General features: G+C 36.0%; 1 protein-coding gene and 1 pseudogene across 1 annotated transcript in view; one reads left to right on the top strand and one right to left on the bottom strand.

The window, feature by feature from the left end:
* Nucleotides 1-12,339, bottom strand: part of PJA2 (praja ring finger ubiquitin ligase 2) — a 73,977-nt gene extending 61,638 nt beyond the window's left edge. The window contains exon 1 of the mRNA XM_003123822.6: nucleotides 12,264-12,339. The gene's annotated coding sequence lies outside the window, so the exon portion shown is untranslated. The remainder of the gene's footprint in view (nucleotides 1-12,263) is intronic.
* On the top strand, nucleotides 11,658-12,866 carry LOC146405670 (uncharacterized; annotated as a pseudogene).
* The last annotated feature ends 1,164 nt before the right edge of the window (nucleotides 12,867-14,030 follow it).

A 14,030-nucleotide genomic window follows, 5' to 3' on the forward strand; every position in this document is an offset into this window, starting at 1 on the left:
TGTAGAGCACCTTTACCTGTGGGCATTGGCCTTTTGGATATCTTCTTTTGTGAAGAAACTGCTTACTTTTTTGCATACACTAAAAACTGTGTTGTTTGCCTTTTTCTTTTGAATTTTAAGAGATACTTATAGTTTCTGGATACAAGTCTTTCACCAGATTTACTTTATGTGAGTATATGTCTATAACTTGCTTTTTCTCTTGAATGATGTCTTCATGAATAGAAATTCATAATTTACTGTAGTGTAATGTAACAATTTTATGTTCTATTTGAGAAATTTTGTGATCTTAAGGCAATGAAGATATTCTCCTAGGTTTTCTTTTAGAAGCTTGATAATTCTAGCTTTTGCATTCGGATCTATGACCCAACTCAACTGAACTTTTGAATATAGTATCAGGTAAAAATCAAGTACCTCCTCTAGCCCAAGTATCTAATATCCAACTTAATGAGCACAATTTATTAAAAATAAATGGTTTTTTTCTTACCTTCAGTAAAGCTTTTGTCATAAACTAAAAACTGTATTTGTGAAAGTCTATTTCTAGACATTTATATTCTTCGATTGGTCTTTCTGTATACCTCGTACTAATACAACATTGTTTTAATTACTGTAACTTTATAGCAAATCTTGAGACATTAACATCTTGATATGAATTTTGGAACCCATTTTATAAAAACTGTAAAATACTGGGATTTAAAATGAAATTGTATTAAATCTATAGTTCAACTTAGGGGAAACTGATTTTTTTGGGGGGGGAGTTTAGGCCACACCCACAGCATATGGAGGTTCCCAGGCTAGGGGTTGAATCAGAGCCACAGCTGCCAGTGGACGCCACAGCCACAGCAGCATCAGATCCGAGCTGCGTCTGTGACCTATACCACAGCTCACAGCAACCTGGATCCTTAACACACTGAGGGAGGATAGGGATTGAACCTGCGTCCTCATGGATGCTAGTCGGATTCCTTAACCACTGAGCCACAAAGGGAACTCCGAAACTGACATTTTAACAATACCAAGTTTCCTACCATATAAGGATAGAATATTTCTCCACTTACCTAAGTAATTTAAAAATGTCTCTGAGCACAGTTTTATAATTTTCAGTGTAGAAGTAATGCGTAAGCTTTTATTAGATTTCTTACTCAAGTATTTTACATATTTTGATTCTATTCTAAATGTACTTTTCTAATTTTATTTTAGTTTTTGGTTTCTAGTACACAACTTACAATCTTTGCATTTTTTCCTTGTATTCAGTCATTTTGCAAAATTCACTTATTCTAAAACTTTGCTGGTAAACACATTTTTTAGACTTTTTTCTTTCCAATTTTTAATTTTTTTTTAGACTTGAAGGCACTGGTTAGGATTCTGATACAACACTGAATAGAAAGAAGGATACTGGATATGACACAGGTTTTTCACTGAGAATGATGTTATTAGCTATAGGATTTTTTGTTGGAATTCTTTAAAAAATTAAAGATGTTTCCTTCTATTCTCAGTCTGATGAGGATTTTTAACATAATAAATGTTGAATGTTGTCAAATGATTTGTCTATCTTCAGAGATGATCCTATGATTTTTACACATTGTTCTATAAAGTGATGGGTTACACTGATTAACTGTAAAACATTAAACTAACTTTGTATTCCTGGAGTAAATCTGTGATATCTTTTTTTACATTATCACTGGATTATTTCTGTTTCTGTATTTGTGCTCATGAGAAACACTGGCCTATATTTACACCTTCTTTGTTATGTTCTTGTCAGATTTTCCTACCAAGATTATGCTAAAACCATAAAATGTTCTGGGATGTGTTTTCTTTTTAATTCTCAGAACAGTCTGGGTAAAATTAGCATTATATCTTACTTAAATGTTTGAGAAATATACCAGTGAAACCATTTGGGCCAGGAGTTTTCTTTGTGGAAGTTTTTGATAAACTGACTTTAACAGATACTGGACAATGTAGATTTTCCATTTCCTCACATGTCAGTTTTGATAAGCTGTATTTTTCAAGAATTATGACCTTTAATTCAAGTTATAAAATGTACTAACATAAAGTTGTTCTTAATTCCTCTTAATTAACAATTTAATATTTATCAAATTTATAGTTATGCCTCCCATTTTCATTCCTAATATTGGCAGTTTTGTGTTTTCCCTGTTTTTTTCCTTCATCAGTCATTATAGGTTTATTATTTTTAAAGAGTCCTCTCAACAAACTGACTATGAAATTTTTCTATGGAGTTCCCATCGTGGCTCAGTGGTTAATGAATCCGACTAGGAACCATGAGGTTGCAGGTTCGGTCCCTGACCTTGCTCAGTGGGTTAAGGATCCAGCATTGCCGTGAGCTGTGGTGTAGGTTGCAGATGCAGCTCGGATCCCGTGTTGCTGTGGCTCTGGTCTAGGCCAGCGGCTATAGCTCAGATTAGACCCCTAATCTGGGAATCTCCATATGGGAGCAGCCTAAGAAATGGCAAAAAGACAAACAAAAACAAAAACAAAAAACAACAACAAAAAAAACTTTTCTATTTCAACGAATTCTACTTGATGTTTCTATTTCCTTCTTCCAACTCTCCTTGGATTTGATTTGTAGCTCCCTTCAGTTAGGAGCTTACACCACTGATTTTGAACTTTACTTCCTTACTGATATATGCATATAGGCATACTTTGGAGATACTGTGGATTCAGTTTTAAACTACCAGAATAAAGAAAATAATACAAAAAAAGTCACAAAAATTTTTATGGTTTCCCAGTGCATAGAAAAGTTATGTTTTTGCTATACTGTAGACTATTAAGCATGCAACAGCTTGTGTTCAAAAAAACATGGCCACAACTTAATTATAAAGTATTTTCAAAGGAGGCAAGAATATACAATGGAGAAAAGACAAACCCTTCAATAAGCAGTGCTGGGAAAACTGAACAGCTAAAAATAATAAAATTAGAATACTTTCTAATACCACACACAAAAATAAACTCAAAATGGATTAAAGACCTAAATATAAGACTGGAGACTATAAAATTCTTACAGGAAAACATAGGCCAAACACTCTCTGACATAAAACCACAGCAATATCTTCTCAGAGCCACCTCCTAGAGTAATGACAATAAAAACAAAAATAAACAAATGGAACCTAATTAAATTTAAAAGCTTTTGTACAGCAAAGGAAACCCTAAACAAAATGAAAAGGCAATCCACAAATTAGGAGAAAATATTTGTAAATGAAGCAACTGACAAGGGATTAATCTCCAAAATATATAAACAAACACCTCCTGCAGCTCAATACTAAAAAAAAACAAACACATCAAAAAATGGACAAAAGATCTAAATAAGACGATTCTCCAAAGAAGACATACAAATGGCCAAAAAAACACATTAAAGAATGTTTGACATCACTAATTATTAGAGAAATTCAAATCAAAACTACTATGAGGTACCACCAAATACCAGCCAGAATGGCTCCCATCAAAAAGTCAACAATAAATGCTGGAGAGGTGTGGAAAAAAGGGAACCCTATTACCCTGTCAGTGGGAATGTAAATTGGTGCAACCACTGTGGAAAACAATATGGCAATTCCTCAAAAAACTAAAAATAGAACTACCATAACATCCAGCAATCCCACTCCTAGGCATCTATCCAGAGAAAACCATGACTTGAGAAGATACGTGTACTCCAACCTTCACTGCAGCACTATATGCAACAGCCAAGACATGGAAGCAACCTAAATGTCCACTGACAGAGGAGTGGATAAAGAAGATATGGTACATATACACAATGGACTATTACTCAACCATAAAAAGGAAATACTGGCATTTGTAGCAACATGGACTTGGAAATTATCATACCTAGTGAAGTTAGTCAGACAGTGAGACACCAACATCATATGCTATTACTTATATGTGGAATCTAAAAAAAGGATACAATGAACTTCTTTACAGAACAGATACTGACTCACAGACCTTGAAAACTTATATAGTTTCCAAAGGAGACAGGGTGGGCTGGGGGAGGGATGGGCTGGAAGTATGGGATGGAAATGCTGTAAAACTGGGTTGTGATGATTGCTATACAACTATAAACGTAATAAAATTCATTCAGTTAAAAAATATATTTTATTGCCAGAAAATACTATCAGTAAGCAAATGCTTTTGGACCAAAGGCACCAATAAACTTGCTCACTGCAAGGCTGCCACAAACTTCAATTTGGAGAGTTCCTATTGTGGCTCAGTGGAAACAAACCCATCTAATATCCATGAGGATGCGGGTTTGATCCCTGAACACACTCAGTGGGTTGAGGATTCCACATTGCTGTGGCTGTGGTGTAGGCCAGCAGCTGCAGCTCCAATTCAATCCTTTGCCAGGGAACTTCCTTATGTCACAGGTACAGTCCTAAAAAAAAGCAAAACAAGCAAACAAACAAAAACCCTGCAAATTATTTTTTTTAAAAGCTATATCTACAAAATCCAATAAAGCGAAGCACAACAAAAAAATGCAGTATGTCCATATAAAGCAATAAAGTTCTCTCAAAGCACTGCTTCAGTTGCACTCAATAAGCTCTGAGTTAATACTTCTGTTGTTACTCAGATCAAAATATCTTCTGATTTACATTGTGACTTCATTTTGATTCATGGACTATTTACAAATATCCTGATTAACTTTCAAAACATTTGAAACCTTTCTAGTTGGTTTTTCTTTTTTTTCTTTTTTAATTGCTGCACACACAGCATATGTAGGCTCCATGGCCATGAATTAAATTCTAACTGGGAGTTCCCGTCGTGGCGCAGTGGTTAACGAATCGGACTAGGAACCATGAGGTTGCGGGTTCGGTCCCTGCCCTTGCTCAGTGGGTTAACGATCCGGCGTTGCCGTGAGCTGTGGTGTAGGTTGCAGTCGCGGCTCGGATCCCGCGTTGCTGTGGCTCTGGCGTAGGCTGGTGGCTACAGCTCCGATTAGACCCCTAGCCCGGGAACCTCCACATGCTGCAGAAGTGGCCCAAAGAAATAGCAAAAAGAAAAAAAAAAAAAAAAAAATTCTAACTGCATCAACACCAGATCCTTTAATCCACTGCACCCAGCCAGGGATCAAACCTGCACCCCACAGCAACCGAGGCTGCTGCAGTTGGATTCCTAACCCACTGCACCACAGTGGGAACTCCTTTCTAGCTATTTTTCTGTTACTGAGTTGTAACTAATTCCACAGTGGTCAGAAAACATGCACTGTATAATTTCAATCCTGTGAAACTTGCTACGTCTTTAAAGATCAGAATATTTTGGCAAATGTTTCATGTGCACTTAAAAAAAAAAGTACGGTCTTAAGTTTATATAAAATGTTCTACAAATATCAATCATATCAAGATGATTAATTGTGTCAAATTTTCTATTCCCTTACTGATATTTTTATATAATTGTTCTATCAATTACTTTAAATTTACACTTAAAATCTCCAGATATAAATTCATATCTATCTTTACTATGAACTCATATATTCAGAAATGATATTACATAAAATACACTTAGCATTATTATGTCTTCTTGATGAACTGACATACTTATTATAATCTTTTCCTATTCATATTTTATAATACTTCTTGCATTAAGTCTACTTGGTACAATATTGATATGGGCATATCAGCTTTCTTTTGATGAGTGTTTGCAAATAATACTTAGTCTTCTTAGTTTCATATTATGTATGCCTAAAAGGTGTTTTCTTTAAATAAATGCCTTTAAAAATTTTATCATGCAAACACTCATCAAAAGAAAGATGGAGGCAGTATTAATATCAGATAAAGTACAGTGCAAAAGAAGAAATACTTCCAGAGATAAAAAAGGATATTACATAATGATAAAGGGGTCAATTCACCAAGAAGACATCACAATCCTAAACATTTATGCACCAAACAACAGAGTTCGAAATACATGAAGCAAAAATAAAACATAATCAATTATATCCCAATTAGGCTTAATTTTAAAAATTTTAAAATAATTATAACAAAAAGGAGAAACAGACAAATCCACAATTGTACTTGGAGACTTAAACTCTTCTCACAGTGACCAACAAAATAAGTAGAGAAAAGCTCAGTGAGGAAATAGAAAACCTAACAAGCATCATCAATCAACTTGATGTGACAATTACAGAATTTTAATATAAATAATTTAGTATTTAATGTACAATATAGAAATTTATATTCCACCCCTAAGCAGTATAATATACATTATTCTGAATTACACATGAAGCATTTGTCATAAAACTTCAAAAAATTCAAACAAAATTAGATAAAAGTCTATTATCCATCTATAATAAAATTAAGCATGGAAACCAATTATAGAGATAGGCAAAAATCACAAAATAGTTGGAAATTAAACAATACACTTCTAAACCCATGGATTAAAGTGAAAGTCACAATAAAAATTCAGAAAACATCAATATAATAAAACTTTTGAGACCATAAAAAGTAGTGCTAATAAGGCAAAGAAGATCTCAATAGCTTAAGCTTGCATCTTAAAAAATCATAATAGCAGATTTAAATCCAAAGAACACAAGAAGAAATAGTAGCAAAGAGCACAAACCAATAGAATTAAAAATATTTTTTTAAGTAATAGAGTAAAAAGGTGGGTCTTTGGAAAAAAATAACAAAATTGATAAACCTGGAAACATACAAAAGACAAAAGAGGGAACACATTGCCAGGATCAGGAATGAAAGGAAAGACATAACTACAGATGCTACAGACATTAAAAGGACAATAAAGAAACAACCTTATGGCAATCAATAGATCTAAGAGACAAATTCCTTGAAAGACACAAAACTACTAAGGCTCACATAATAGGTTACTCATATAGTCAAAGACTGAAAGTTTCCGAGAAAAAAAAAAATTAGATGACCCCAATGATCCGATACCTATTAATTAAATTTAATAAATTTAAAATCTTTAATCAAAGAAAACCAGGCGCATCTATTGCATTTGGAGTGGATAAGCAATGAGATCCTACATAGCACAGGGAACTATATCTAGTCACTTATGATGGAACATGATGGAGGATAATGTGAGAAAAAGAATGTACGTGTGTGTGTGTGTGAGTAAGAGAGAGAGAGAGAGAGATTGGGTCACTTTGCTGTACAGTAGAAACTGAAAGAACACTGTAAACCAACTATAATGGAAAAAATAAAAATCATCAAAAAAATAAAACTAGACACAGACGGATTAGCATGCAAACTCCAACAAACATTTATGAAATAAATACCAATCCCATTCAACTTTTTTTCAGAAAATATAAGAGGCACTTTAAACCGATGAGGCCAGCATTATCCTTATACAAAATAAAATTCCATATAACAAGGCATCCTTCATGGACACGGGTTTACACAAAAAACTACTCAATAAAATATTAGCAAATCTAATTCACCAATTTATGAAAATGATAACATATCACAACCAAGAGAGGTGTATCTACAGAATAAACAACTGATTCAACATCTGAAAATAAATCAATGTGATTCATCTTATTCACATGCCAAAGATAAACCATATGATCATCTTAATAAATACATTTAAAATATTTGACCACACTCAAAGTCCACTCATGATAAAAAAAAACTCTCAGCAATCTAGGAACCAAATGGGGACATCTTTAACTTGATAAAGGGCTTTATATTTAATAATGAACGACTGAAAGCTTTCCTCTTAAGATCAGGAACTAGACAAGGATATCCATTCTCACCACTCTTATTCAACATCATACTGGAGGTCCTAGCCAGTGCAATAAGGGAAAAAAGAGGTGGGAAGTGCTTACACACAAACTGAAAACAAAAGAAACAGAACTGTTCTACATTCACAATGACATAACTATCTACATGAGGAAACTCAAAATAATCTACAAAAAAAAGTTTTAGAAAAAGTGAATTTAGCAAGGTTTCCAGATTCAAGGTCAGTATACAAAAATCAACTGTATTTCTACAACTGTCAGTGAACACTTGGACAGTGAAATTGAGGAAAATTATTTACAATAGTACAGTGAAATTGAGGAAAATTATTTACAATAGTACAAGAAGTAATGAATACTTAGACATAAACCTAATAAAATATGAGCAAAAACATCTGTATGTTCAAACTACATAAAGCTAATGAAAGAAAACAAAGAAGATCTTTGATTAAAAGCAAACAAATGGAGCTATCCTGTGTTCATTGATTGGAAGGCTCAATATTAAGATAGCCATTCTTCCTAAATTGATCAATTCAGACAATATAATCTAAATTAACAACCCCCCCCAGTACTTTTTGTAGAAACCAACGAATCACTTCTAAAAAATTTTATGGAAAAGCAAAGGAACTAGAATAGCCAGAATGGTTTTGGAAAAGAATGAAGTTGAAGAGATTATATTACCTGATTTTAAGACTTATTATTAAGCAACAACAGTCATGACAAATGTGGCACTGGCAAAATGACAGATACAAAGACCAAGGTGATAATCCAGAAACTGACTGACATACCTGGTCAACTGATTTTTGACTAATTCAGTGGGGAAAAGGAAAATATTCCCCCAAAATGGTGCTAGAACTGGGAAAACACACCTTGACTCTATCTCATACCATATACAAAAATTAACTCAATATGGATGAGTTAATATAAAAGATCAAAGTTCAAAAACCATAAAATTTATAGAAGAAAATATGAGGAAATACGCACAATTTTATACTGACCAACTTAGAACATAGAAACACAAATCATAAAAGGAAAAAATGATTAAATTTAATCAAAATCAAAAGCTCTTCCGTTTTAAAAAGTTAATAAAAGGTAAGCTTTAGACAGCACTGTGTGTATATGTATCTACGTGAGTCAAAGAACTTGTACAAAAAAATATATTAAGAATTCCTCCAGCTCAACAAGACAAACAACTCAGTGTTTTAAAATGGGCAAAAGATTTGAACACATTCTTCACAAACGACTTCATAAACGACTCATAAACACATGAACGAATTCTCAGCATCATTAATCATCACATAAATGCAAATATAAAATACAGTGTAATATTACTACACATCCACTATAAGGGCTTCCCAAATGTCGATGAGGATGTACAGCAACTAGAACTGTAAAATGGGAAACAGACTGGCAGGTTCTTATAATTAAACACTCATTTATAATACAACTCAACAAATCTATTTCTAAGTATTTACCAAAAGAAATGAAAACATATATTTACACAAAAAATCATGAATGAATGTCCCTTCATAACAGCTTTATTAGTAACAATCCCAAACTGGAAACAATCCAAATATTCATCAATAGGTGAAATGGTGAATAACTGTGGTAAATCAATATCATAAACTACTACTCACTAATAAAAAGTCATGAATCAACTAAACATACAAACACATGGACTATCCTCAAAACACCGTACTGAAAGAATAAAACCTGGATACAAGAGAATACATACTACATAATTCCATTTATATAAAATATTAGAACAAATGGAACTCATTAATAGTGAAAAAGAACAAACTTTCCCAGAGCTGAGGGTGAAAATGTGACTTACTGCAAAAGGGCAGAAGTGAAATTTGGGGGATGACAGAAATATTCTGTTTCTTGATTGTGGTGGTGATACATGGGCATATACGTTTGTCAAAACAAACTGAGCTGTACATTTTAAATATACACACCTTATTGTAGGTAAATTATCCTCAAAAAAGTTGATTCTCTAAAAAAGCACTCTCATGGGAAAATATTAACCAGAGAATGCTGGTGATGCCTTTATACACCCACTCGAAAAAATGTCAAAAACATCTTACAAAACTCAATGCCCATTTATGGTTTTTTAAAATATCATCAGAATTAAAAAATAACAATAAAATCATCTTGAAAAGCTAACAATACAAGAAAACAAATTTAACCTGGTATATTCTCCACTTATCAGAAAAGCTTTGGCAAATACCATAATTGATGTTAAAACACCAGAAGCAATCCCCTTAAAGTCAGGAACAACACAAAGCTTTTAGTCATCATTGCTATTATTTAACATTATATAGGATGTATCACAGCCAAAGCCATGAGGAGAGCACACAGTGATAAAATTTAAAGGAAAGCCACAAATGGGGAGTATGTTCAGATAATCAATTCAATAAAGTGATTAGATATATGATAAACAAAAAAATTGAAAAGCTTTCCTATAACGAGAAGGGAAAAAAAGAAAAAAATGTTATTGAAAGTTTCCATCTACCAGAGCAATCAAAACATAAAATAGCTAGGAATACTAAGAAGGAATGTCATACATATGAGGAAAAAAACTATAAAACTTTCTCTAAGCAAGATAGGAATACCATACATACATATATTTGAAGGAAGAGATGCAATATCACAAAGATCAATTTGTTCCGTATTAATCTAAAATTTCAATATAACCTCATTCAAAATGTCTAAAGATTTTAAAATTTAATTTACAAGTTGAGGCTAAAGTTCATTTGGAACAGAAATGCATAAGTGTCAAGAATAATTCTGAAAAGAATAATAAGGAGGGAGAAATGGTTATCAAATTTTAAGATATTTAAACTAGCAATTCCATTTCTGGGAATCTATGCTACAGAAATAATCACATAGAGGAAGTTTCCTGAACAGCTGACTCTTAGGATGAAGGAAAAACTAGAAGGGGAAGTGGGAATTGCACTTTTTACCTTACATTTTCCACACTGAAGTTTTAAAATTTAAGATTTAAAGCTTGTAATTAAAAACTAATCAATAAATGTAAAGGTTAGCTGCAAATAAAGCATTATTTTTGATAGGAAAAAGAAACTAACATAAATGTCTTTCAGTAAGGAAATGGTTAAATAAACCATGGCCCATTTAAACTACTGAAATATCATTTAACTTAAAGTATCAGGGAGACTTTTACATACAAGTGAAGATGTCCAAGATATATAATTTAGTGAAAAAACCAAGAGATATACTAATTTATTTGGTATACCTCCACCAACCCCAACCCCAACTTTCTATGAATGCATATGTGTTTAAAAGTGCATTCAGAAAAATATAAAGTAAATTGTTAGCTCTAGATACTGGAACGATACTAGGGATGAAAGGATATATTCATATTTTACCTAATACACCTTCCTCTGTATTGTTGAATTTTACATATAGTTTGCATGTATGTAATTAATTTTTTAAGGTTATTTCATATAAAATGATAAATTTCAGAAGACAAAAACTGGAAAAAAGTTAAAGCGTTTTATAAAAATCTTTTAAACGTTTATCTTCATGTTTATTTACGTACTCTGCAAATAATCTACAATCTTCAGCAGAGGTGACTGCCATTTTAAAGAAATTAAACATACTAAATAGTTCATGATAAAAACATATTAAGCCTTTAAAAAAATCATCAGCTTCCCAGAACCAGTAGGCTCAAAGCAATATCTATACGTTTGCTTTAAAAAAAAAAAAAAAAAAAAAAAAAAAGCCTGGAGAGCTAGGTCTCCTAAACAGATTCTTCCTCCCAGCAAAGACTACCTCCTCCTCTTTTCTTCAACTCGGTCTGAGGCTTTCAACTCACCATTTTGAATGTGCGCAAAATCATTAACGAATGATTAGGGAAGCCGAAATTGAAGGTGCATCTGCGAGAGGCGTGCTCTGATCTGACAGCACTAACCAGGAGAAGCACTAATAGAATGGAGCTAATATTGGGAGAAGAATGACTGCTATGGTCTGGACAGGGCGTCTGCGTGCCCGAGCCTCGGTGACAATCGAGAAAAATGCAAATACAGTCAACAGAGCGACGGCAACGGAAGGTTTTTCAGGGGAGAAAGGCTGCAGGCCTGTGGCGTAAGACGTATATCAGCTCTACACGGGGGTGATTGGAAATGGGCATAGGGGGAGGGGGAGAGGTGTAGGTAGGGGACACACTCTTCTTAAACGGTCTCCAGTGTGGGGAGAAAGGCAGCGGGGTCCTTGGCCGAGCCACCAAGGACAGCAGAAGAGGCAGCAAGAAAAAGTGGCCTGTAGAGACTCCGATACCATTCGATGCCATCGCTAGAGGCAGCGGGCGCGGAGGCCACCGACAAGAGCGTAGCCCCAGGTTCGGGCTGGACAGGACCCAGGAGGCGAAGAAGGCCTCTCACAGCCATCAACCCCACCCACCATGGCCGGCGCAGCGGACCAGGGACAGGCCCCGCTCCTTCTGGAGAGCAGAAATTAAGAAATGGAGGAGGTGACGGCAGCAATTTCCTCGCCTTGACCCTCACATTCCCAACATCAGAACAAGCCACATTTAAAAAAAAAAAAAAAAAAATCCCCTCACCGAACTGTGCAGCGGCTCCAGAGCGAGAACAGCGCTCGATCCTCCACCCGCCACCACCGCCTTCTTCTCCGCCTCCGACTCCTCCCCCGCCGAACGCGCAGCGGCTGGCGGCGGCGACAGCGGCGGCGGCGGCGGCGGCGGCGGAAGCAGAGGCAGCGGCGGCTCGCCCCGCCCCTTGCGCCGCGGTGGAGGCAAAGGAGGAGGCAACGCAAACCCCGCCCCCGGTCAGAGTCGACCAATAGGCTTAAAGGACCTCTTGGGGAACAATCCACATATCCAATCCGAACCTGAAGAGTGGGCTTACGTCAATGGTTGGGACGTGGCAGAAAAAGGGAGAAATATTTGGACTGTCTCTACACCCCGATCCCCAGTTCTCACTCGAGGGGACCTCACGGATTGGCCAGAGAGCGGAAGGACGGAGCTGCACTCCATCCCCCAAACCCTCGCCTAGCCCCGCCTCCTTTCCCTGCAGCACTGCGACGTTTAGGAGGGGGCGGGGCACCATGCTGGGGCTGGAACAGCACGGCCTTTTGTGGTTTGGGCTGGGAGAAAAAGGCGGGGTCTCAGGGAAAGGGAAGGGGATGTGGGGAATTGAAAAGTCTGACGCAGCTAGACCTTCAGAAATTGCAATTGCAATAACCTAGATGGAGGCATTAAAGTCAATCCTAATTTGACTGGAAATTAACAAGATTAGGGTTTCCTGGCGTAAAGTTCAATCCATCGCATTTCAGATGTGGGTGGGTCAAGGAAAAAAAACGGCAGGTAGAAGGACAGGTCTTCCTCTCTGCCCATCTTGACTGCGCACTGGATAGAGCCTTGTCCACTCCCACCCCGCAGTCAGATCCTGGCCCCCTCATTTCTTATTTCTTGGGGTGGGGCCGGGATATAGAGGTTGTCTGCGTTTCCTTTTCATAGCCATGGCCTGACCAGAGACTTCAGTTTGCATCTTGGGGCTGGTGCGTAGTCAAGCGGGGAAGTAACAACTCCCATCACAAGCAACCCAAATAATACAACAGCTGAAGTCCCTGGACACTTTGCTTAATTTAAATGCGGATAACGGTTTAGTCAGTCATGTCACTGATGCTGGTTTCTTTGTTTTACACATCTTCTTTTTTCATCCTGAACATGTCCCCTTTTCTGATTACAGTCCCTCTCCCACCTTATTCCCCGACCCCCTTCACCCCCATCCCACACACCCGCCCAATGCCAGAGATGTATTTATCTCATCCCCTAGCCAAGGCTTAAGAGCCCCACTTCTTGTGCTGGCCCTAGCAACTGCAAAATCTCCTGCCAGTAAGTGGAGACTAATTTTTTTTTTTTTTTTTTTTTTTGCTGTTGATGAAAACAAATTATCGAAAATTTACTTTTACTATAGAAACTTAGACTATGAGAATTTGCTAGACGTAAGTCTCTTAGCCCACTAGTGAGAGGTAAGGTACATTTCTTACCAAGAAACCATTTCCCACTTGATACTTCTCTAACATGTTGCTCTAGAAGTTGTGGCTCTTTCTCCATCCAGGTCTCCCCCTCTTTGAAAGAGAACTGATATTTCCATCACTTCCCTTTAGAATGTTGCATATTGATCCGGTTGTATACATTAAGGTGTTTGTTGGGGCAGGGGTTCCCAAATTAGTTTCTTTCATGCCATACCATACCTGTGCATAAGACTCGGAGGATTATTTTTTTCTTTTTTCTTTTCTTCTTTTTTTTTATTTTTATTTTCCCACTGTACAGCAAGGGGATCAAGTTATCCTTACATGTATACAT

This window comes from Sus scrofa, chromosome 2, assembly GCF_054392235.1.
Source record: "Sus scrofa isolate SSC_HxYL_T2T_F1_AM1 chromosome 2, Sscrofa_HxYL_maternal_Yorkshire_Landrace_v2.0, whole genome shotgun sequence".
Lineage (NCBI taxonomy): Eukaryota > Metazoa > Chordata > Mammalia > Artiodactyla > Suidae > Sus > Sus scrofa.